Source organism: Ascaphus truei, chromosome 1, assembly GCF_040206685.1.
Source record: "Ascaphus truei isolate aAscTru1 chromosome 1, aAscTru1.hap1, whole genome shotgun sequence".
In the NCBI taxonomy this organism is placed as follows: Eukaryota; Metazoa; Chordata; class Amphibia; order Anura; family Ascaphidae; genus Ascaphus; species Ascaphus truei.
The window spans coordinates 4,593,237-4,615,227 of NC_134483.1; the positions used below are offsets into that span (position 1 = coordinate 4,593,237).

Here is a 21,991-nt window from a genome sequence, read left to right on the forward strand (position 1 = left end):
TCACACACACACACACACACACACACACACACACACACACACACACACACACACACACACACACACACACACACACACACTGATACATACACACACACACAGATACACACACACACACACCCACTGATACACACACACACACTGATAAACACACACACACACCCACTGATACACATACACACACCCACTGATACACATACACACACACCCACTGATACACATACACACACCCACTGATACACATACACACACCCACTGATACACATACACACACCCACTGATACACATACACACACCCACTGATACACCCACACACCCACTGATACACCCACACACCCACTGATACACACACACTGATACACACACACACACTGATACACACACACACACACACACACACTGATACACACACACACACTGATACATACACACACACAGATACACACACACACTGATACACACACACACTGATACACACACACACTGACACACACTGATACACACACACCCACATACACCCCGCCAGCCCCTGCACCTCCCACACAACGCGCAGCCACCACTGCCCGCCCCCGATCTCCCACACCAAGTGGACGGGGGGGGGGGAAGTGAGCACCGGGGGTCAAAGGCAGGCGCGCGCGCCGGGGGGCAAAGGCAGGCGTGCGCGCCGGGGGGCAAAGGCAGGCGCGCACGCCGGGGCCAAAGGCAGGTGCACGAGCCGGGGGGCAAGGGCAGGCACGCGCGCCGGGGGGCAAGGGCAGGCGCACCCCCGCTACCACCTCCTATTGCGCACCAGGGACAGAAGGGGGACACTCACCGCACACAGGGAAGCCGGGAGCGGGAAGGCAGTCAGGCACGTGTGCGCTTCACAAAGCGGAAGCCCTGCCCCCGGCTTCCTCTGACATGCTTGCGACCAATCCCCTGCGGGCCGGCCGGCATTCTAAGTCCCGCCCCCGGCAGCATTCACATGCATCTTATACTATATCTTATACTATATTAGTGAAAGCACTGTATGCCTGCCTGCCTGGATGTCCGGTGTCCCTAGGGGAAATCTCATTGGTCCCTTGGGCCGCCCGCCCCCGCACACCTCTCATTGGCCTGAGGCGGAGTGACGGGCCATACACACACACTCACACACACACAACACAGCAGCTCTATACACACACACACACACACACACACACACAACACAGCAGCTCTATACACACACACACACACACACACACACACACACACACACACACACACACACACACACACACACACACACACACACACACAACACAGCAGCTCTATACACACACACACACACACAACACAGCAGCTCTATACACACACACACATACACACACATACACACACACACATACACACACACACACACACAACACAGCAGCTCTATACACACACACACACACACACAACACTGCAGCTCTATACACACACACACCCTCTGTCCGCTCCCCCCCCCCCCATCACGTGCGCCACCCTGCACTGGCTCCGGACGGGAACCGCGGCCCTCCTACCCCAGCCGCTCCCTTACCTCCACGGCGCTACCACCCGCTCAGGTAAGTCACTGTGCGTCCCGCCTCAGCCTCAGGCCCACTGCGCGTCCCGCCTCAGCCTCAGGCCCACTGCGCGTCCCGCCTCAGCCTCAGGCCCACTGCGCGTCCCGCCTCAGCCTCAGGCCCCCTGCGCGTCCCGCCTCAGCCTCAGGCCCACTGCGCGTCCCGCCTCAGCCTCAGGCCCACTGCGCGTCCCGCCTCAGCCTCAGGCCCACTGCGCGTCCCGCCTCAGCCTCAGGCCCACTGCGCGTCCCGCCTCAGCCCCACTGCGCGTCCCGCCTCAGCCTCAGGCCCACTGCGCGTCCCGCCTCAGCCTCAGGCCCACTGCGCGTCCCGCCTCAGCCCCACTGCGCGTCCCGCCTCAGCCTCAGGCCCACTGCGCATGCCGCCTCAGCCTCAGACCCACACAGGGCGCTTCCTACCGCCGCTCAGCCAGACGCCACATCGAGCGGGCGCCGGGGGGGGGAGCGCGAGTCTCAGGCCCACACAGGGCGCTTCCTGCCGCCGCCTGCACGCCTCACTCAGCAGGACGGCACATCGGGGAACCAAGCGGGCGCCGGGGGGGGGGGGGGAGCGCGAGTCACGGGGAATGGGGGGGGGGGGCGAGCCGCGAGTCACAGGGAACGGGGGTGGGGGAGTCACGGGGGGGAGGCACGGGGAACGGGGGGGGGGCACCAGCCGAACCAGCAGGGGGGGGGACGGACGCACGGAGGAGGGGGGGGAAATGACCATACATAAATTATGACAATACATATGCCCACTGCTCTCCACCCCCCCCCACTCCCCTTTCCCCCCCCCACTCCCCTTTCCCCCCCCACTCCCCTTTCCCCCCCCCACCCTTTCCCCCCGCTCCCCTTTCCCCCCCCCGCTCCCCTTTCCCCCCCGCTCCCCTTTCCCCCCTTTCCCCCCCGCTCCCCTTTCCCCCCCCCGCTCCCCTTTCCCCCCCGCTCCCTTTTCTCCCCCCCCGCTCCCCCCCCCGCTCCCCTTTCTCCCCCCGCTCCCCTTTCCCCCCCCCCCGCTCCCCTTTCCCCCCGCTCCCTTTTCTCCCCCCCCGCTCCCCCCCCGCTCCCCTTTCTCCCCCCCGCTCCCCTTTCCCCCCCCCCGCTCCCCTTTCCCCCCCGCTCCCCTTTCTCCCCCCCGCTCCCCTTTCTCCCCCCCCCCGCTCCCCTTTCTCCCCCCCCGCTCCCCTTTCTCCCCCCCCCCCGTCCCCTTTCCCCCCCACTCCCCTTTCCCCCCCCCCACTCCCCTTTCCCCCCCCGCTCCCCTTTCCCCCCCCGCTCCCCTTTCCCCCCCGCTCCCCTTTCCCCCCTTTCCCCCCCGCTCCCCTTTCCCCCCCCCGCTCCCCTTTCCCCCCGCTCCCCTTTCCCCCCCGCTCCCTTTTCTCCCCCCCCGCTCCCCTTTCTCCCCCCCGCTCCCCTTTCCCCCCCCCCCGCTCCACTTTCCCCCCCGCTCCCCTTTCTCCCCCCCCGCTCCCTTTCTCCCCCCCCGCTCCCCTTTCTCCCCTCCCCTTCCCCCCCCCCGCTCCCCTTTCTCCCCCCGCTCCCCTTTCTCCCCCCCCCGCTCCCCTTTCTCCCCCCCCCCCGCTCCCCTTTCTCCCCCCCGCTCCCCTTTCTCCCCCCCCGCTCCCCTTTCTCCCCCCCCCGCTCCCCTTTCTCCCCCCCCCCCCGCTCCCCTTCTCCCCCCCCCCGCTCCCCTTTCTCCCCCCCCGCTCCCCTTTCTCCCCCCCCGCTCCCCTTTCTCCCCCCCCCCCGCTCCCCTTTCCCCCCCCCCGCTCCCCTTTCTCCCCCCCCGCTCCCCTTTCTCCCCCCCCCCGCTCCCCTTTCTCCCCCCCCCGCTCCCCTTTCTCCCCCCCCGCTCCCCTTTCTCCCCCCCCGCTCCCCTTTCTCCCCCCCCCGCTCCCCTTTCTCCCCCCCCGCTCCCCTTTCTCCCCCCCCGCTCCCTTTCTCCCCCCCCCGCTCCCCTTTCCTCCCCCCCCCGCTCCCCTTTCTCCCCCCCCCCGCTCCCCTTTCTCCCCCCCCCGCTCCCCTTTCTCCCCCCCCCCGCTCCCCTTTCTCCCCCCCGCTCCCCTTTCTCCCCCCCCCGCTCCCCTTTCTCCCCCCCCCGCTCCCCTTTCCCCCCCCGCTCCCCTTCTCCCCCCCCGCTCCCCTTTCTCCCCCCCCCCACTCCCCTTTCTCCCCCCCCCCGCTCCCCTTTCTCCCCCCCCGTTCCCTTTCTCCCCCCCCGCTCCCCTTTCCCCCCCCCCCGCTCCCCTTTCTCCCCCCCCCGCTCCCCTTTCTCCCCCCCCCCCGCTCCCCTTTCTCCCCCCCCGCTCCCCTTTCTCCCCCCCCCGCTCCCCTTTCTCCCCCCCCCCCCCGCTCCCTTTCTCCCCCCCCCCGCTCCCCTTTCCCCCCCGCTCCCCTTTCCCCCCCCGCTCCCCTTTCTCCCCCCCCGCTCCCCTTTCTCCCCCCCCCGCTCCCCTTTCTCCCCCCCCCGCTCCCCTTTCTCCCCCCCCCCGCTCCCCTTTCTCTCCCAGCGCTCCCCTTTCTCCCCCCCCCCCCCGCTCCCCTTTCTCTCCCAGCGCTCCCCTTTCTCCCCCCCCGCTCCCCTTTCTCCCCCCCCCGCTCCCCTTTCTCCTCCCCCTTTCCCCCCCCGCTCCCCTTTCCCCCCCCGCTCCCCTTTCTCCCCCCCCCGCTCCCCTTTCTCCCCCCCCCGCTCCCCTTTCTCCCCCCCCCCCGCTCCCCTTTCTCTCCCAGCGCTCCCCTTTCTCCCCCCCCCCCGCTCCCCTTTCTCTCCCAGCGCTCCCCTTTCTCCCCCCCCGCTCCCCTTTCTCCCCCCCCCGCTCCCCTTTCTCCCTCCCCCGCTCCCCTTTCCCCCCCGCTCCCCTTTCCCCCCCCGCTCCCCTTTCCCCCCCGCTCCCCTTTCCCCCCTTTCCCCCCCGCTCCCCTTTCCCCCCCCCCGCTCCCCTTTCCCCCCGCTCCCCTTTCCCCCCCCCCGCTCCCCTTTCCCCCCCGCTCCCTTTTCTCCCCCCCCGCTCCCCTTTCTCCCCCCCCGCTCCCCTTTCCCCCCCCCCGCTCCCCTTTCCCCCCCGCTCCCCTTTCTCCCCCCCCGCTCCCCTTTCTCCCCCCCCCCCCCCGCTCCCCTTTCTCCCCCCCCCGCTCCCCTTTCTCCCCCCCCGCTCCCCTTTCTCCCCCCCCGCTCCCCTTTCTCCCCCCCCGCTCCCCTTTCTCCCCCCCCCGCTCCCCTTTCTCCCCCCCCCGCTCCCCTTTCCCCCCCCCCCCCGCTCCCCTTTCTCCCCCCCCCCGCTCCCCCCCCCCGCTCCCCTTTCTCCCCCCCCCCGCTCCCCTTTCTCCCCCCCCCCCCGCTCCCCTTTCTCCCCCCCCCTCCCCTTTCTCCCCCCCCCCCCTCCCCTTTCTCCCCCCCCCTCCCCTTTCTCCCCCCCCCCCGCTCCCCTTTCTCCCCCCCCGCTCCCCTTTCTCCCCCCCCCGCTCCCCTTTCTCCCCCCCCGCTCCCCTTTCTCCCCCCCCCGCTCCCCTTTCTCCCCCCCCCCCCGCTCCCCTTTCTCCCCCCCCCCCCGCTCCCCTTTCTCCCCCCCCCCTCCCCTTTCTCCCCCCCCCCGCTCCCCTTTCTCCCCCCCCCCCGCTCCCCTTTCTCCCCCCCCCCGCTCCCCTTTCTCCCCCCCCCCCGCTCCCCTTTCTCCCCCCCCCGCTCCCCTTTCTCCCCCCCCCCGCTCCCCTTTCTCCCCCCCCCCCGCTCCCCTTTCTCCCCCCCCCCCCGCTCCCCTTTCTCCCCCCCCCGCTCCCCTTTCTCCCCCCCCCAACTCCCCTTTCTCCCCCCCCCCCAACTCCCCTTTCTCCCCCCCCCAACTCCCCTTTCTCCCCCCCCCCCAAACCTTTACAACAAATAGTCACCTATTGTTCCACGATTTATAAATAATACTACCTATTATGCATTTACATCCCGGGCAACGCCGGGTCTCTCAGCTAGTACAAAATACTTACCGGCCGCCGCATTCTCCTCACCGCCGCTGCCCCGCAATACCGGGACCATGGACAAAAACCGGGACAGACTTAAACCGGGACAGGCCACAAAAAACGGGACTGTACCGGTAAAACCGGTACGAATGGTCACCCTACCCAGTCCTGTCTTTTACTGCTCCAGCCCTGCTCTGTTACTGCCCCAGTCCTGCCTTTTACTGCACCAGCCCTGCTCTGTTACTGCCCCAGTCCTGCCTTTTACTGCACCAGCCCTGCTCTGTTACTGCCCCAGTCCTGCCTTTTATTGCACCAGCCCTGCTCTGTTACTGCCCCAGTCCTGCCTTTTACTGCTCCAGCCCTGCTCTGTTACTGCCCCAGTCCTGCCCTGTTACTGCCCTCACCCTGCTCTTTGAGAGGGAAAGGCAGGAAGGAGATTCATAGAGAACATAGAGATATATCCCAGGCTCCTGTGAGAGAGAAAGGGAGGGGGGGGGGGAGACAGAGGGAACATTATGGATATATGTTTAGTCCTTTAGCTTTATTACAACCTCAGGGGTTATGTTACCCCCAGGTTACCTCCTTCATATCATTGGCCAAAAGGGAGCAGTGAGGGAGCAGGCGGTGTATACACCGCTACATGCAGAAGTAACTCTCTCTCCCTAGCACAGTGTCTGGGAAATGTTACTGTGCTGCTTCTATGTGTCACTGGTACTGAAGGCTAGAAAACTACAACTCCCATGATGCCCTGCGTGTGAGCATGCGCAGTAGGACATAGTGCTGTGACCCGGATGTAGCAGGCAGTGATACAGGGAGGCTATGAGAGCTGCACATTGCCCTCACCCGGTAGGAGGAGATTACTGGTAATACAGATACTTCCATGTCTCAGTGCGCTTAGCATAGTGTGGGGACCAGTCCCAATTAGGGGCCCCTATAAATTACAGTCACTTATCTGTGTGAGTTAAGCCTCTCTGCCCTATCCAGTAGGAGGTTACAGCTCAGCAAGCATCTGATCATCTCCCCAGCACCCACCCTGCACCCACAGAGGGGAACCACAGGTCCTGCACCCACCCTGCACCCACAGAGGGGATCCACAGGTCCAGCACCCATCCTGCACCCACAGAGGGGAGCCACAGGTCCTGCACCCACAGAGGGGAACCACAGGCCCAGCACCCACCCTGCACCCACAGAGGGGAACCACAGGCCCAGCACCCACCCTGCACCCACAGAGGGGAACCACAGGTCCAGCACCCATCCTGCACCCACAGAGGGGAACCACAGGTCCAGCACCCATCCTGCACCCACAGAGGGGAACCACAGGTCCAGCACCCATCCTGCACCCACAGAGGGGAACCACAGGCCCAGCACCCCTCCTGCACCCACAGAGGGGAACCACAGGGCCAGCACCCAGCCCTGCACCCACAGAGGGGAACCACAGGCCCAGCACCCATCCTGCACACACAGAGGGGAACCACAGGTCCAGCACCCATCCTGCACCCACAGAGGGGAACCACAGGTCCAGCACCCATCCTGCACCCACAGAGGGGAGCACAGGTCCAGCACCCATCCTGCACCCACAGAGGGGAACCACAGGTCCAGCACCCGTCCTGCACCCACAGAGGGGAACCACAGGCCCAGCACCCACCCTGCACCCACAGAGGGGAACCACAGGTCCAGCACCCGTCCTGCACCCACAGAGGGGAACCACAGGTCCAGCACCCATCCTGCACCCACAGAGGGGAACCACAGGTCCAGCACCCATCCTGCACCCACAGAGGGGAACCACGGGTCCAGCACCCATCCTGCAACCACAGAGGGGAACCACAGGGCCAGCACCCATCCTGCACCCACAGAGGGGAACCACAGGTCCAGCACCCATCCTGCACCCACAGAGGGGAACCACAGGCCCTGCACCCATCCTGCACCCACAGAGGGGAACCACAGGTCCCAGCACCCATCCTGCACCCACAGAGGGGAACCACAGGTCCAGCACCCATCCTGCACCCACAGAGGGGAACCACAGGCCCTGCACCCATCCTGCACCCACAGAGGGGAACCACAGGTCCTGCACCCACAGAGGGGAACCACAGGTCCAGCACCCATCCTGCACCCACAGAGGGGAACCACATGTCCAGTACCCATCCTGCACCCACAGAGGGGAACCACAGGTCCAGCACCCATCCTGCACCCACAGAGGGGAAGCACAGGTCCAGCACCCATCCTGCACCCACAGAGGGGAACCACAGGTCCAGCACCCATCCTGCACCCACAGAGGGAAACCATAGGCCCTGCACCCATCCTGCACCCACAGGTCCAGCTGCTGCCCATCCTGCACCCACAGAGGGGAACCACAGGTCCAGCTGCTGCCCATCCTGCACCCACAGAGGAGAGCTGCCGGTACCAGAGTGTCCATGAGCTGTGAGTCACAGGGATCTCTCCCACATTGTAATATTTAGATAGAGATGTTGGTGGATTAACCCCTGAAGACTGTAATATACAGTAATGGGAACCCCAGCGTGTTGTGTATTACACATATATCCTCTGGGTTAGAGAGAGGCCAGCAGGACTGCACCTTGGTTATCTTGGGGAGGATACAAGACTGATTCACCTTTATATATTCTGCCCCAAAGTGGGTTTCATGAGATGCTTTAATTGGTTGCATTGTCAGCGAGGGTTTGAATACAGGATGTGAGGGGTTTGGTGACTATTGAATGAAAGAGAGTTCCGTAGGGAGTGAGGGATTATGGGAAAGGATGTAACATGGGAGAGGGCTGTGTAGGTAAATGGTGCAGAGATGAGGCGTCCTGGTGTTGAGTTTAGGAGGCGAGTACGGGTGTAACGAGATCTGAGGTGAGATATATGGAGGTGCAGAGGAGTTTAGAGCCTCAGAGGACAGGGTTATAATTGTGTAGTTTATACAGAGATTAATAGGAAGCCAGCAGAGACATTGCAAGAGGTGAGAAGCAGAGACGGGTCTAGAAGAGCAGAGGGGTTGAGCAGCAGCATTGTGAATGGATTGTAAGGTGGAGCTGTGAGGTAGGAAAGTGAGATTAATGTATGTTGCAGTAATCAATACAAGAATAAGAGAAAGTATAATGCATTATTGGTGTATTAGCCGTGGGACAGAGAATGGGAGTCATTTTACAGTATTGTGAAGGAAGAAATGGTAACATTTAGTAACAGCGTTTTATATGAGACGGGTGTAGGAGGGAGGGGGCGATTGTTACCCCTAGGCAGCATACGTGAGATCGGGTGGGAAGTGGTATAAATGATGGAAGGGAGTGTCACGGGAGACCAGGACTTTTATACAGGGATCATTCACTTGGCAGAACAAGGTAGTGGAATAAAATTAGGTTTATTCGGGTTCACCCACATCCACACAATGATATACAAAAGTCAGACGAAATACACACTTACTGGGAGTGAAAACTAGCCTAAAATAGGTGCAGGGCGCCTGCTGCAGCAAAGGCTTACCCTGCCCGCCCCACGTCCAGGAGCACACGGTACTCTTATCCTGGAGCAAGTAACATTGTTCCTCAGGACTTGTCCTCATCTAGGCTGGCCTTCTCCTGGCACCTCAATGCCCAGTGCTCTGCTATTGGAAAAACCTGCAGACGCTTCACTGCACCAAGTCCCAAGATTGCCTGTAAGTCTGAGAGAGAGATCTGATTGGGGCAGCCCCTTACATAGACTTCGGTGTCCCATGTCTAACATATGTATGTTAGATGACGTATGCAAATATTTATCTGGGATGGTGGGAGGAGGTCCATGTATTTTGCCAAGAAATGTCACTCCACATCCAACACATCGAGCTATGGTCACTCTACATAGATGATGTGTTGGTGCTGTGGAGTGGCACGGAATTGCAGTTCAAGAACTTTGTAACATTGTTAAACAACAACAATTTCAATCTTAAACTAACCAGTGAGATAAATACTCAAAAAATAGTCTTTTTAGACCTGGTCATTTTTAAAGACGAAAATGGACTGATACAAACTACAGTCCATACCAAAAAGACTGCAACAAACAACCTATTATTGGCAACCAGCCACCATCCCAAGCCTTTAATACAGGGAATCCCTGCGGGACAATTTTTAAGAGCAAGGCGGAACTGCTCTACAGATGCCAACTTTGAGGAACAAGCCTCAATAATGAGTCGCAAATTTAAACAGAGGGGATATAGTCGCAGTAGCATAGACAAAGCGTACAAAAGAGCCAAAACTACAAGCCGGAGTAGTTTGCTGTATGAGAAAAAGGACCAAAATGATGGTCAGAATCCTATAAGAATCCTATAAGAATAGGAACATACAACAAACAATGGCGTGAAATAAAAACGGTAGTCAATACACATTGGCATATGCTACTGGATAACAGATTTAAGATCATCACTTCTCTCAACCCCCTCTATAACATACAGATGACCACAAAACTTAAATGATACCCTAGTACACAGTCATTTCCAGGGATCACAGAAAGACACTTGGCTTAAATCCAAAACCGTAGGCACGTATCGCTGTGGTACCTGTAAGGCCTGTCCCCCTGGTCAATACCTCCAAGGAATTCAAAAATTGCAACAGTTCTGAAACCTTTAAACTCCAAAAGTTTATAAACTGTAAAACAGTGGGAATTGTCTATTTAGCAACATGTCGCTGTGGGGCCAAATACATTGGCAAGACTTCTAGGGAATTTCGGAGGAGAATACTAGAGCACGTCAGTACCATCAAGAACCACAATGACACCCCAGTAGCTAGACATATATACAATGCATGGAGGCAACTCATCCTATTTATCCTTTCAGGGTATCAACCACATCACATTGGGAATCAGGAAAGGAGACTTGGATAATGCTCTCCTCAAATCAGAAGACAGATGGATATATACCTTGGGTACCTTGGCTCCCCAAGGTCTCAATGAAGGCTTTGTATATACGGCCTTCTTGTAATATATAGATCCATTAATTAACCTTCTATTTAAGATATAAGTACACTAGAATGGAATAACACTAGCCAGAATCCATCAGTTACCAATATACCATGAATTGATATCTATTTATATACTCACCTTTCCCATGCATTTTTAAATATGTTATGTTTCAGTCTTTGCAGTGAACGGTCAATGTGATACATGCATTAAGGCTACACAACAACTTGATCAAATATCTTTATTAAGTACAACATAATTACAAAGTACTCACATACGAATTTTCATTTATATTTTATTCGGATCCTAGTGTCAGTGTAAGTTTGACATACCCTGGATAATTGCGACATTGCAGTTGCTTTTATGTCAACTTAGTTCTATTTTAAACATGTTCGGATGATCATCCGAGTTTTAATCATGCTTGCCTCTAAATATTAACATAACATAGCACAGCTGAACCCTGATGATATATACTTACCATAGGAATTTATTTGTGTTCCGCCTCTTCCGATTTGTGAAGGTTACCATGGAGACCACCGGGTACAAAATGTGAACACCCAGAGAGGCACGCCCACCCCCGATGAAGTTCCTGTTGGAATGAAACGCGCGTCGGGCGAAGATGACGTCATCGTCATCTAGTTTGTAGCGCGACTGCAACAAAGGTTGCAAGTCAATTTGCCACATGATCCAATGTATCCGAGCACTTAGCTGTAAACAAGATGTGGACCAGCAGGGAATCCACTAGTAGTTAGAGTTCTGCCGCAATTCGAATACATGACGGTTTATACGACAAGGTGGCTCACACTCGGCACTAACGCAGTGCGGCTCCAGGAGCTGTTTAAAGGGCGGACAAGGTACAGACTTCAGCCCCAGCCAGCCCCAAGCTCATTGCCTTGCATTTATTCATTCATTTCCACGCTATGCCTAGGGTCCATTAAGGGTTCAGAGGGTTTCCTCTTTCCATCCTTACCCCATGCTTCCCACCCCCCTTTCCCTATGGGTTATATACCTATAGCCAACAACACTTACTGAGAAGTATAATTATATCTCAAGGGTTTCCAGGGAAAACCAGGGATTCTGTTATAACAGGTGGGAGCTGTATCTACACCTAAGATATGCAACGGAGGTAATATTTAGTGACTCATGATCAGCCACTCCATATACAGTTAAATAATTGACTGGAGGGTGAGCAGGATATCTACTCAAGCCAAAAATTGATTGCAGCTTGAATTGTCACTATATACCTCCATCTCCCTTATATATATACACTGGCGACACACTTTATTCGAGCTCGGCTAGTCCCACGAATTCGGGTATACCCGGGTGTATTGAGGTTTGTGACTGTTTTCTGCCCGAGTACATTGAGGTATTTTCCAAGCAGGGATTGAAGCATTTTATTCCCCCTGGCTGCAATACTGCACAGTATATATATATATACTGCATTACAATTCATGAATTTATGCCATCTGGTAGACACGCGAAGCATTGCAGCCTATTAAATCCTAATCATTATCATTTAACAGATCAGCCGCCCGTCAGCCAGGCATGAACCCAGGCTGGGAAGGCAAACGCAACGGGGCTTGTCAGAGGTGAGGAGCGGCGCATTCCAGGTATCTGCCAGGTACATACTGGGTATTTGCTCGAATAAAGTGTGTCGGTGCAGTATACAACATATGGGAGTTGCTATGGGTTTTGCATTTAGACCCTGAAGGCATTAAGCTATCTAAACCAGTCTAATGTTCTGTATGGACATTTGGAATATCCAGTACAAAGGGGTATAACATGTCAGCTACTAACAGCAGCGTATTCAAACAGGACTCTGACACTAGAGTCGGTATGATAACACTGACTAAATTTATTCAAGCAAGCTATGTTCACGGATCCTAGTAAATCATTATTTTGGATGTTATAATATACAAGTGTGTGATTTACTATAATCTGTTATTAACCCTATATCAATAGGAAATATACAGAGCAGCCTCTAGATACTAGGCTGTATCAAGGGCTATATGGTTTGTTATATGTAACACTTATATACTCACTGTGTTACACCTTCTACTACGGATATTATTCCGTGGCTTTATTATTACTATTCACTCACCTTAAGATATTTCTTTATATTACCTTTATTGTTTATTATCACTACACATCATATACAAACCATTATTCTGTCCTTTTCCCCACATGATTGCATCCATTATCAGGATATATATATACAGTATTTAGCTATCCACTTTGGACATAAAGTGGCAAATTTAATATCAATTTGTTTTTGTTTACATACAAGATATTTTTGATACGCTAATTGTTGAAATAGGTTTTAAGCACACATTCTTTTGCTACCTGAATAAAATAAATTATATTAGTGGAGATGGAATTCCATCTCTTTCCAGTTACAAAAATCATATAGAGTTCTATATATGAGGTCGAGTGCACGCACTATATGGGTATACTATTTCGTGTTCTGCTTTCTATTCTTGAGGCTTATGAATGGTTTGCACCTTGTGGTGAACCGTCTGTATTTGCTCTCGTGAAGTCTTCTCTTTATGGTAGACTTGGATAATGATATGCCTACCTCCTGGAGAGTGTTCTTCACTTGGCTGGATGTTGTGAAGGGGTTTTTCTTTACCATGCAAAGGATCCTACGATCATCCACCACTGTTGTCTTCCGTGGACGTCCAGACCTTTTTGTGTTGCAGAGCTCACCAGTGCGTTCTTTTTTTCTCAGAATGGGCCAAACTGTTGATTTGGCCGCTCCTAATGTTCCTGCTATCTCTCTGATGGGTTTTCTTTTTTTTTTTGCAGCCTAAGGATGCCCTGTTTCACTTACATTGAGAGCTCCTTTGACCGCATGTTGTGGGTTCACAGTAACAGCTTCCAAATGTGAATGCCACACCTGGAATCAACTCCAGACCTTTTACCTGCTTAATTGATGATGAAATAACGAAGGAATAGCCCACACCTGTCCATGAAACAGCTTTTGAGTCAATTGTCTACATATTAAAGAGATGTAATTCCTAAACCCTTCCTCCAATTTGGATGTGAATACCCTCAAATTAAAGCTGATAGACTGCACTTTAAGCCCATATTCATTATTTAACTGTAACTTTAATTTGTTTTGGTACACAGCCGAAATAACAAAACTTGCATCAGTGTCCAATTATTTCCGGACCTAACTGTATATAGAGAGAAGAGTAAGGGGCCTGTATCGGAGCCTTGAGGTACACCAACAAAGAGGAAATATACGAACGAGGAAAGAAATCCACTTTCTGGTGAGCACTCCGGTACTGTGGTTAGAGAAATTGTTATATGAATTATAAATAAAACTTATAATTGTATTAGAACAATTAAAAATAGGTTGTGTATACACAAAAACTGACCGGCGATGGGTAGTTGGGCTAATAGTTAAAATGTTGCCAGTGTCTAGTTGCAGTTAATTCAGTGCTGGCCCATTTCTGGAAGCTTAGTGCTTCTCTGGGGTTTAATAGGCGACCAAGATCAGTCATTTAAGTGGACAATAGTTTATTACTAGCTGAGAGCCCCGGCGTTGCCCGGGATGTTTGTGGTGTTGGGGTGGCATTTGGGTTGTTGGGTGGGGAGTGGTCCACGCGGCCCTAGGCGTTGTGCGGTTGTACTGCTGCTGTGGCTGTACTGAAGGTGATTGTATCGGTGTGCTGATTTGGGAGGGTTTGGTGTGGATGTGGGTGTGCCGATGGGGGAGGTGCGAAGGTGCTGATGTGTGGGGGCTGGGAGTGGCGGGAGTCAGAGAATGCCAGTGTGCCGATGTGGTGGTGATGGGGATACCGTGTGTGTGTCTACGTGTGTGTGTCTACGTGTGTGTGTGTGTGTGTCTACGTGTGTGTGTGTGTGTACGTGTGTGTACGTGTGTGTGTGTACATGTGTGTGTGTGTGTCTACGTGTGTGTGTGTGTCTACGTGTGTGTCTGTGTGTGTCTGTGTATCTACGTGTGTGTGTGTGTGTGTGTCTACGTGTGTGTGTGTGTCTACGTGTGTATGTGTGTCTACATGTGTGTGTGTGTGTGTCTACATGTGTGTGTGTCTACGTGTGTGTGTGTGTCTACGTGTGTGTGTGTGTACGTGTGTGTGTGTCTACGTGTGTGTGTGTGTGTGTCTACGTGTGTGTGTGTGTGTCTACGTGTGTGTGTGTCTACGTGTGTGTGTATCTACGTGTGTGTCTACGTGTGTGTGTGTGTGTGTGTGTGTGTCTACGTGTGTGTGTGTCTACGTGTGTGTGTGTGTGTGTGTACGTGTGTGTGTGTCTACGTGTGTGTGTGTGTTTGTCTACGTGCGTGTGTGTGTGTCTACGTGTGTGTGTGTCTACGTGTGTGTGTGTGTACACGTGTGTGTGTCTACGTGTGTGTGTGTGTGTGTGTGTGTATGTGTCTACGTGTGTGTGTGTGTGTCTACGTGTGTGTGTGTGTCTACGTGTGTGTGTGTGTCTGTGTGTGTGTGTGTCTACGTGTGTGTGTGTGTCTACGTGTGTGTGTGTCTACATGTGTGTCTACGTGTGTGTGTGTCTACGTGTGTGTGTGTCTACGTGTGTGTGTGTGTGTCTACGTGTGTGTGTCTACGTGTGTGAGTGTGTCTACGTGTGTGTGTGTGTGTGTCTACGTGTTTGTGTCTACGTGTGTGTGTGTCTACGTGTGTGTGTACGTGTGTGTGTCTACGTGTGTGTGTGTGTGTCTACGTGTGTGTATGTGTGTGTTGGAGGAGGGACGGACGGAGGGATGAGACCTTGCATAGGAGATACCGGCACCCCATAAAGAGGCCTGTATCTCGGGAAGCAGGGGGTCCCTGGACCTGAAACTAACGCGGTTCAGCTCCGGAGACCCCCTGCACATGTACACTATGAAAGAAATTTATATTAAAATAAATATTTTTCGGGCGACATTTCCGCTGTGAGAGGCGGCTCTCTCAGAGCCACTCTATCTGCATCAGAAATGAATCGCCGGGTTAGGCCTTTTCAGAGGCTCGAGGCTCTCGCTGGCAGAAACTCGCCTGTTTTGGGAATTTTGCTATCACAGGTATTCGAGGCTTTCTGAATACCTTGATAGCAACGCCCCAAAAAACGGCCATTTAAATGCCCTGGCACACTGCTCACACACACAATGTGTAACACACACACTCCTGGCACACACTGACTGCTCACACATACACACACAATGTATATATTTTAAAAGGGAGCTAGATCACAACCGGGTAACTACAGACCTGTAAGCCTTACTTCAGTAGTGGGGAAGATACTTGAAGGTTTAATACGGGATAATATTCAGGAATACCTAATGGAAAACAAAATTATTAGTAATAGTCAGCATGGATTTATGAAGGATAGATCTTGCCAAACTAACCTTATTTGTTTCTTTGAGGAGGTAAGTAGGAATTTAGACCAGGGTAATGCAGTTGATGTGACCTACCTAGATTTTGCAAAGGCTTTTGATACGGTTTCACACGAGGTTGGTGTACAAAATAAAGAAAATTGGACTCAGTAATTAATATATGCACCTGGATTGAAAACTGGTTGAAGGACAGACAACAGAGGGTTGTCATAAATGGAACTTTTTCAGCTTGGGCTAAAGTCCTGAGTGGAGTACCTCAGGGATCGGTACTGGAACCCCTGCTTTTTAACTTGATTATTAATGACCTTGAGGTTGGCATCGAGAGCAAAGTCTCCATCTTTGCTGATGATACTAAATTGTGTAAGGTAATAGAATCAGAGCAGGATGTAATTTCTCTCCAGAAGGACTTGGAGAGACTGGAAACGTGGGCAGGTAAATGGCAGATCAGGTTTAATACAGATAAATGTAAGGTTATGCATTTGGGAAGCAAGAATAAAAAGGCGACTTACAAATTAAATGGGGATATATTGGGGGAATCCTTGATGGAGAAGGATTTAGGAGTGCTTGTAGAAAGCAGGCTTAGCAATAGTGCCCAATGTCATGCAGTAGCTGCAAAAGCAAACAAGATCTTTGTCACGGGAGACCAAGCTATTTAAACCTTTTTCCCAGGTTCATTCATTGAGCAAAACAAGGTAATTAAATAAATTGTAATTTATTCGGCATAAATTCGCTTACACATAATGATACACAAAATACAGACAAGAAGACACACTTACTTTGGGACAGGGAACTCTTTAGGAGAGTTTTACCCTGACCGGGAATTTACTCTGAATCTCCTGGATCCCAAATCGGCGTATTTCCATAAGTTCCATACGCCGCCGCTACGTTCTCTTCTAAGAACTTGTTCCCTCCTGACCCTGAGTTACTGCCAATCTCCTGGAACTCAAATCGGAATAAAATCCCAGCTGCAACCGCTACATTCGATTCTGAGAACTTGGGCGCATAAGTCGGGACTAAGGCCTGGGACATAGTAAGTTGATCAGCGCTGGGCAGCGCTGACGCTCATGCTCACCTGCTCACGCAGGAGATTTTTCTTGTCCCTGCATGAGCGTCAGCGAGCGCGCTTGTGTGCAGGGTGGGAGGCGGGGTGGGAGGCGGGGCTAGGGCGCCGACGTCACGGACTGCCATTGGCTTCTGACAGTCACGTGACCGGCCCTGTGCTTGCATGAGCGGCAAAATTTAAACTTGCCTCTGTCCTGCATTTCCACACGCCTCCTCATGCCTGCGGAAGCGCCGTCTAAAGCCGCGCTGATAGGGATAATGTTTCCCCTCAGCGCTGCTCACCCTGCCATGTCCCGGGCCTTAGACTCTGGCGGGCAGACTTTTCTGGCTTGAAATCGAAGCTATTCGCACAGAAGAAACTTTGAAAAGCCCCCCCGCTCTTACTACCGGAGACTACGAATCTGATTGGCTCATCAATTCTTATAGTATTCTCAAATTAATTCACAAAACTGAGCAGCAAATCAACGCATGGGAACTTTCCCAAGCAGCCAATCAGGCTAGAAAAAGCAGGGTCGAAAAATAGAAAAGAAGGAAGATAGAAAAATTGGCAATGCCAGAAAAAAACACCTTCCAAAGGTATCCTTAATGAGTAATAATGATAGTAATATATAACAACCAGAATGGGTGCTATCCTCCTGAAGACAGGTGGTGGGTAGTACAAGCCCACCCACAATCAGTCTCATTGGCAGGTTCCCCTGAATAAATGCAAGTACTCACATATCCTTGGTGTGGCTGACAGGCTGTGCTGCTTCCAATGATGATTTACCAGAAGTGAAAAAAATGGGAGGAGCGTTGATAAAGAATGCTGTGACGTTCGAAACGCGTTGGATGGGTCTCATGACACATTAAAGTGCCTTTTATTCATTTTTTGACACTGGGTCCTTCCTGCTCCATTGGGTTTGTGCTCTCCTCCCATTTCTTTCACTTCTAGAAAAGCAGGGTCAGCGGTGTCACGGGAGACCAGGACTAATACCAGGGGTCAATATCGCACAGAACACGAGAGTTTATAAAATTAATTTATTGGAAAAACATATCCACAACTATACAAAACACACAGACATCACACAACTGGGGATACTGGGGGATACCCTGCCTAACTAGTCGCAGGGACCTACTTGCAGAGATTTCCCCTGTTCTCTCTTTGCCCAGTGCCTACAGGACTGGTTTTCAGGCCTGAGACCAGCACTGGATTGGACACTGCAGTTTCTCCCTGTCACAGCAACGCCCCTGTCTGCTAGGGGTCTCCCTCCCTGTCTACTAGGGGTCTCCCTCCCTGTCTGCCAGGGGTCTCCCCCCCTGTCTGCTAGGGGTCTCCCCCCTGTCTGCTAGGGGTCTCCCCCCTGTCTGCTAGGGGTCTCCCTCCCTGTCTACTAGGGGTCTCCCTCCCTGTCTGCCAGGGGTCTCCCTCCCTGTCTGCTATGGGTCTCCCCCCCTGTCTGCTAGGGGTCTCCCCCCCTGCCTGCTAGGGGTCTCCCTCCCTGTCTGCTAGGGGTCTCCCTCACTGTCTGCTAGGGGTCTCCCTCCCTGTCTGCTGGGGTCTCCCCCCGGTCTGCTAGGGGTCTCCCTCCCTGTCTGCCAGGGGTCTCCCTCCCACCTTTTTGTACACTTAAAACATAACATTGCAACACTCAGGGCCAGGAGCTGCCTACATGCCCGGCCCTGATTGGTGGGTAGGAAGGTGCTGCATACATGCCCGGCCCTGATTGGTGGGTAGGAAGGTGCTGCCTACATGCCCAGGCCCTGATTGGTGGGTAGGAAGGTGCTGCCTACATGCCCGGCCCTGATTGGTGGGTAGGAAGGTGCTGCCTACATGCGCAGGCCCTGATTGGTGGGTAGGAAGGTGCTGCCTACATGCGCAGGCCCTGATTGGTGGGTAGGAAGGTGCTGTCTACATGCCCAGGCCCTGATTGGTGGGTAGGACTGCAGCATAACATTTGCAACAATTCTATGCAAACCTATTAGCCCCTGATTCCTGAGGTGCTGGAACAAGCAAAGACATATATATATATACACATAGCATACAATACAATACCAATGTATTACTGACAGGTAGGGGTAGTGGCTGTCACGGTAGCTTGCGACAGGCTGTAATTTACACCAAAAAACTATATATATAAATATATATATACCTGGGTTTGAACTGGGACGAGACTTAAGATATAATAAAGTGATTTTATTCCTTGATAAAGGTGAACACAACAGATTATACAATAACAGGCAAAATATAGACACTTACGTAAAAGATGAAAATAATGAAAACAGTCCCATCTGAACTGGCAGTTTCATCCAGCAATCAGGAAATCATTCAGCAAACGAAGACAAAGGATAGATGGGAAACAGCAGGTTATAAACCCTTTGTCCCTCTATCTGTAACATTAAGACCCTGGGATTGGTTTGCAATTATCTCCAGCCAATCTTTGGTGGGGGAACACATTTTAGGACAGGCCCCCCGGCTAGCTGGCACATCTGCAGTAGAACTCTGGGGGGTCTCAGACTTAACCAAAAGTTCATATTTACTGCAAATCATTGCATAACTTCCGCTCCGTAATACATACAGTCAGGTGAGATATATTACTGCATTCTGGGACACCTGACGCTCGTAGGAAGACCAAAAATTACATTGTAATATGAACATTAATAGAGATATTAATATCTGGCATTTAGCAGCAGTTACATATTCAATGTTTAGACTTCCCAAGATCGGCTTACTCTCGCCAATACACTTATGTAATTCTTAGCCGGTTCAGCCAAGGACATCTCATAGTATCCTTATATTTAATAAAGTTACTCACTTTTGATATCCTGTTGGGGAATACCTTTTGCTGGAAGGTGTGAATAACAAACCCTTCCCTTCCTTTTGCCTGCTTCCCGCATAAACAATTCCCCTGGGAAGCCAGGCTCAAATCTAGCAGGATATCCTATTTAGCATCCTACTGGCCACGTCAATAAAACCTTTTGAAGTGGGCTTTTGCTTTTCGCATAACCAATTAGGTCAGTTACCTATTGATCAGGGCGATGTATCACACCTCTCTGTTGATATACACTTCCAGTGAATACTCATATGAGGCACCATTTGGCTCCTTACGCATTACAAAGACAGGCATTCTGCCTGTACATTAGCACACCATTATTAGCATTCTGCCTGTGTATTTCAAAAACTGCAAAAAGTCACTTTATCAAAAATATATGTCCCTCTTATGACAAAGTTATATTTGTAATATGTGTGTACTTGGGGGGTGACCCGGAGGCTGTACCCCAAGGCTCAGGGTCCTGGCTTACTCAGTTACCAAATTACCAGTTTTCAGGTAACAGTTTATTCAGCACTGCATATAAGATTAACCCCTTAAGTCCCAGTGGGTGGGTTATGCAGACCCTGATCCAGCAACAACATCATTTACACAGGGGAATAAGCATTTTCATGTTATTTAACAAGGGTTAAGTCATAGTTCTGGGCCTCAGCCCAGTTAACCCCTTGTCTCCCTGGCGAGGGTAGAGGGGGGCCCTTGGGGAGTAACCCCGTTAATCCCGGGCCAAACCCTCACTATCGTCACACCTCCCCGGCTCAATGGGGCCCTGGTGCCCCAGTCGCCTCCCCCAGGCACTGGGGTACCACTGGCGCCCTTGACGCCCTCAATACGTCCTGAGGGATTGGCCTGGCAAAATTGTCCTCCGGCATTGACCAGTACACCGTGGATGGTAAAGTCCAGATCCTGCAACGCCGGGCATTCTCCTTGGCCTCCCTCTGCCCCCCACCCAGTGCCTTGGGAACCAAGTCCATGGTGAAAGGGGCTCCTGTGCAGTCCAGGCTGCACACTGCCCAGAGACTGGCATGTCTCTGCATCTGCAGGAGACCAGCTATCCAGCACAGACCGTCGCTTCCCTGTCAACCAAGTCTGGGAAAGGGCTATGTCACTATTCTGTAGGGTCCCTACCTGCCCTGGCTCTGTGCCACCCTGTAGCTGCTTCGCCATACTCCTGACTCTCCTCCCTGGCTGCCTATCTACCCACAGCCCCTCCTTTGGGAACCCTGGGGAATCTGTCAGGGGGGTCACTCCTGGCCCGTCAGAGCAAGGGACTTTCTGCCTACCTAGCCAATCCCTAGCTTCTGCCAGCTGCCTAACACCCCACTGACCTCCTATCTCCCCCTGCTCCACGGTGCCTCCCTGCCTAGCCTCCCCTAGGCCCAGCACCTCAGCCTGCTGCTTACCTCCCTGCAGCCCACCTGCACTCCTCTCCTCCCTGGGCAATCCTACCCCAGACCCTGGAACTACCTGAGTGCACCCACCTCCCTGACCTTGTCTCCCCCTTACCAGGGATGAGCTCAGGGGCACCTCTCCAGATGCAACCGCCTTAGCGCTTGGCTGGCAGGTATCCCTGGGGTGGCAAAAACTGGCCACTGCCCATGATACCCCCAGCCCATAGCCAGGCTGCAACAGGGGGTTGCTGATCTGAGAAACCCCCTGGGGCTCTGCCAGGGTAACGGGAAACTCTAGCGTCACTACCTGATGCTTTCCCTCCCTGGCTACCACTAGCCCTCCTTCTCTCACTGAGATCTGCTGCGGGCTACCTACTTGCAGCCTCCCCTCACTCCGCTTCTCCCTAGCTAATCCTAGCCTGGACCCTAGGGACACCTGAGTGAGGCCCTCTCCCTGACACTGTCCCCCCATTACCGGGGATGAGCCCAGGGGCATCTCTCCAGATGCAACCGCCTCAGCTCTTGGCTGGCAGGTATCTCTGGGGTGGCGCAAACTGGCCCCTGCCCATGATACCCCCAGCCCATAGCTAGGCTGCAACAGGGGGTTGCTGATCTGAGACACCCCCTGAGGCTTTGCCAGGGTAATGGGGACAACTGGCTGGCTCACTTGCTGCCTTCCCTCCCCGGTTCCCACTGGCCCACCCAACCCTCTCCCAGGCGATCCTACCCTAGAGCTGGGTGCTAACGGGGCTAGCCCCTCTCCCTGAAGCTGTGCCCCCATTACCGGAGGTGAGCTCAGGGTTGCGGGTGCAGATGCACCCACCTTAGCTCCTGGCTGGCAGGTAATCTGGGGGTGGTCTAACTGTGCCACAACCCCTGGTACCTCCAGCCCATAGCAAGGCTGCAACAGTGGGGCTCTTAACTGAGAGTCCCCTTGCAGCTCTGC

At 53.7% G+C, this 21,991-nt stretch overlaps 2 protein-coding genes across 3 annotated transcripts in view; one reads left to right on the forward strand and one right to left on the reverse strand.

Annotated features, from left to right (window-relative positions):
• LOC142469876 (uncharacterized) overlaps nucleotides 1-21,991 on the reverse strand; it is a 511,728-nt gene that overhangs the window by 161,863 nt on the left and 327,874 nt on the right. The window lies entirely within an intron of this gene.
• Nucleotides 7,848-21,991, forward strand: part of LOC142467900 (uncharacterized) — a 38,226-nt gene continuing 24,082 nt past the window's right edge. Inside the window, exons 1-2 of one of the 2 annotated variants that reach the window (XM_075573985.1) lie at nucleotides 7,848-7,930; nucleotides 13,238-13,704. The gene's annotated coding sequence lies outside the window, so the exon portion shown is untranslated. The remainder of the gene's footprint in view (nucleotides 7,931-13,237; nucleotides 13,705-21,991) is intronic. The other variant, XM_075573903.1, reaches the window with a different exon arrangement.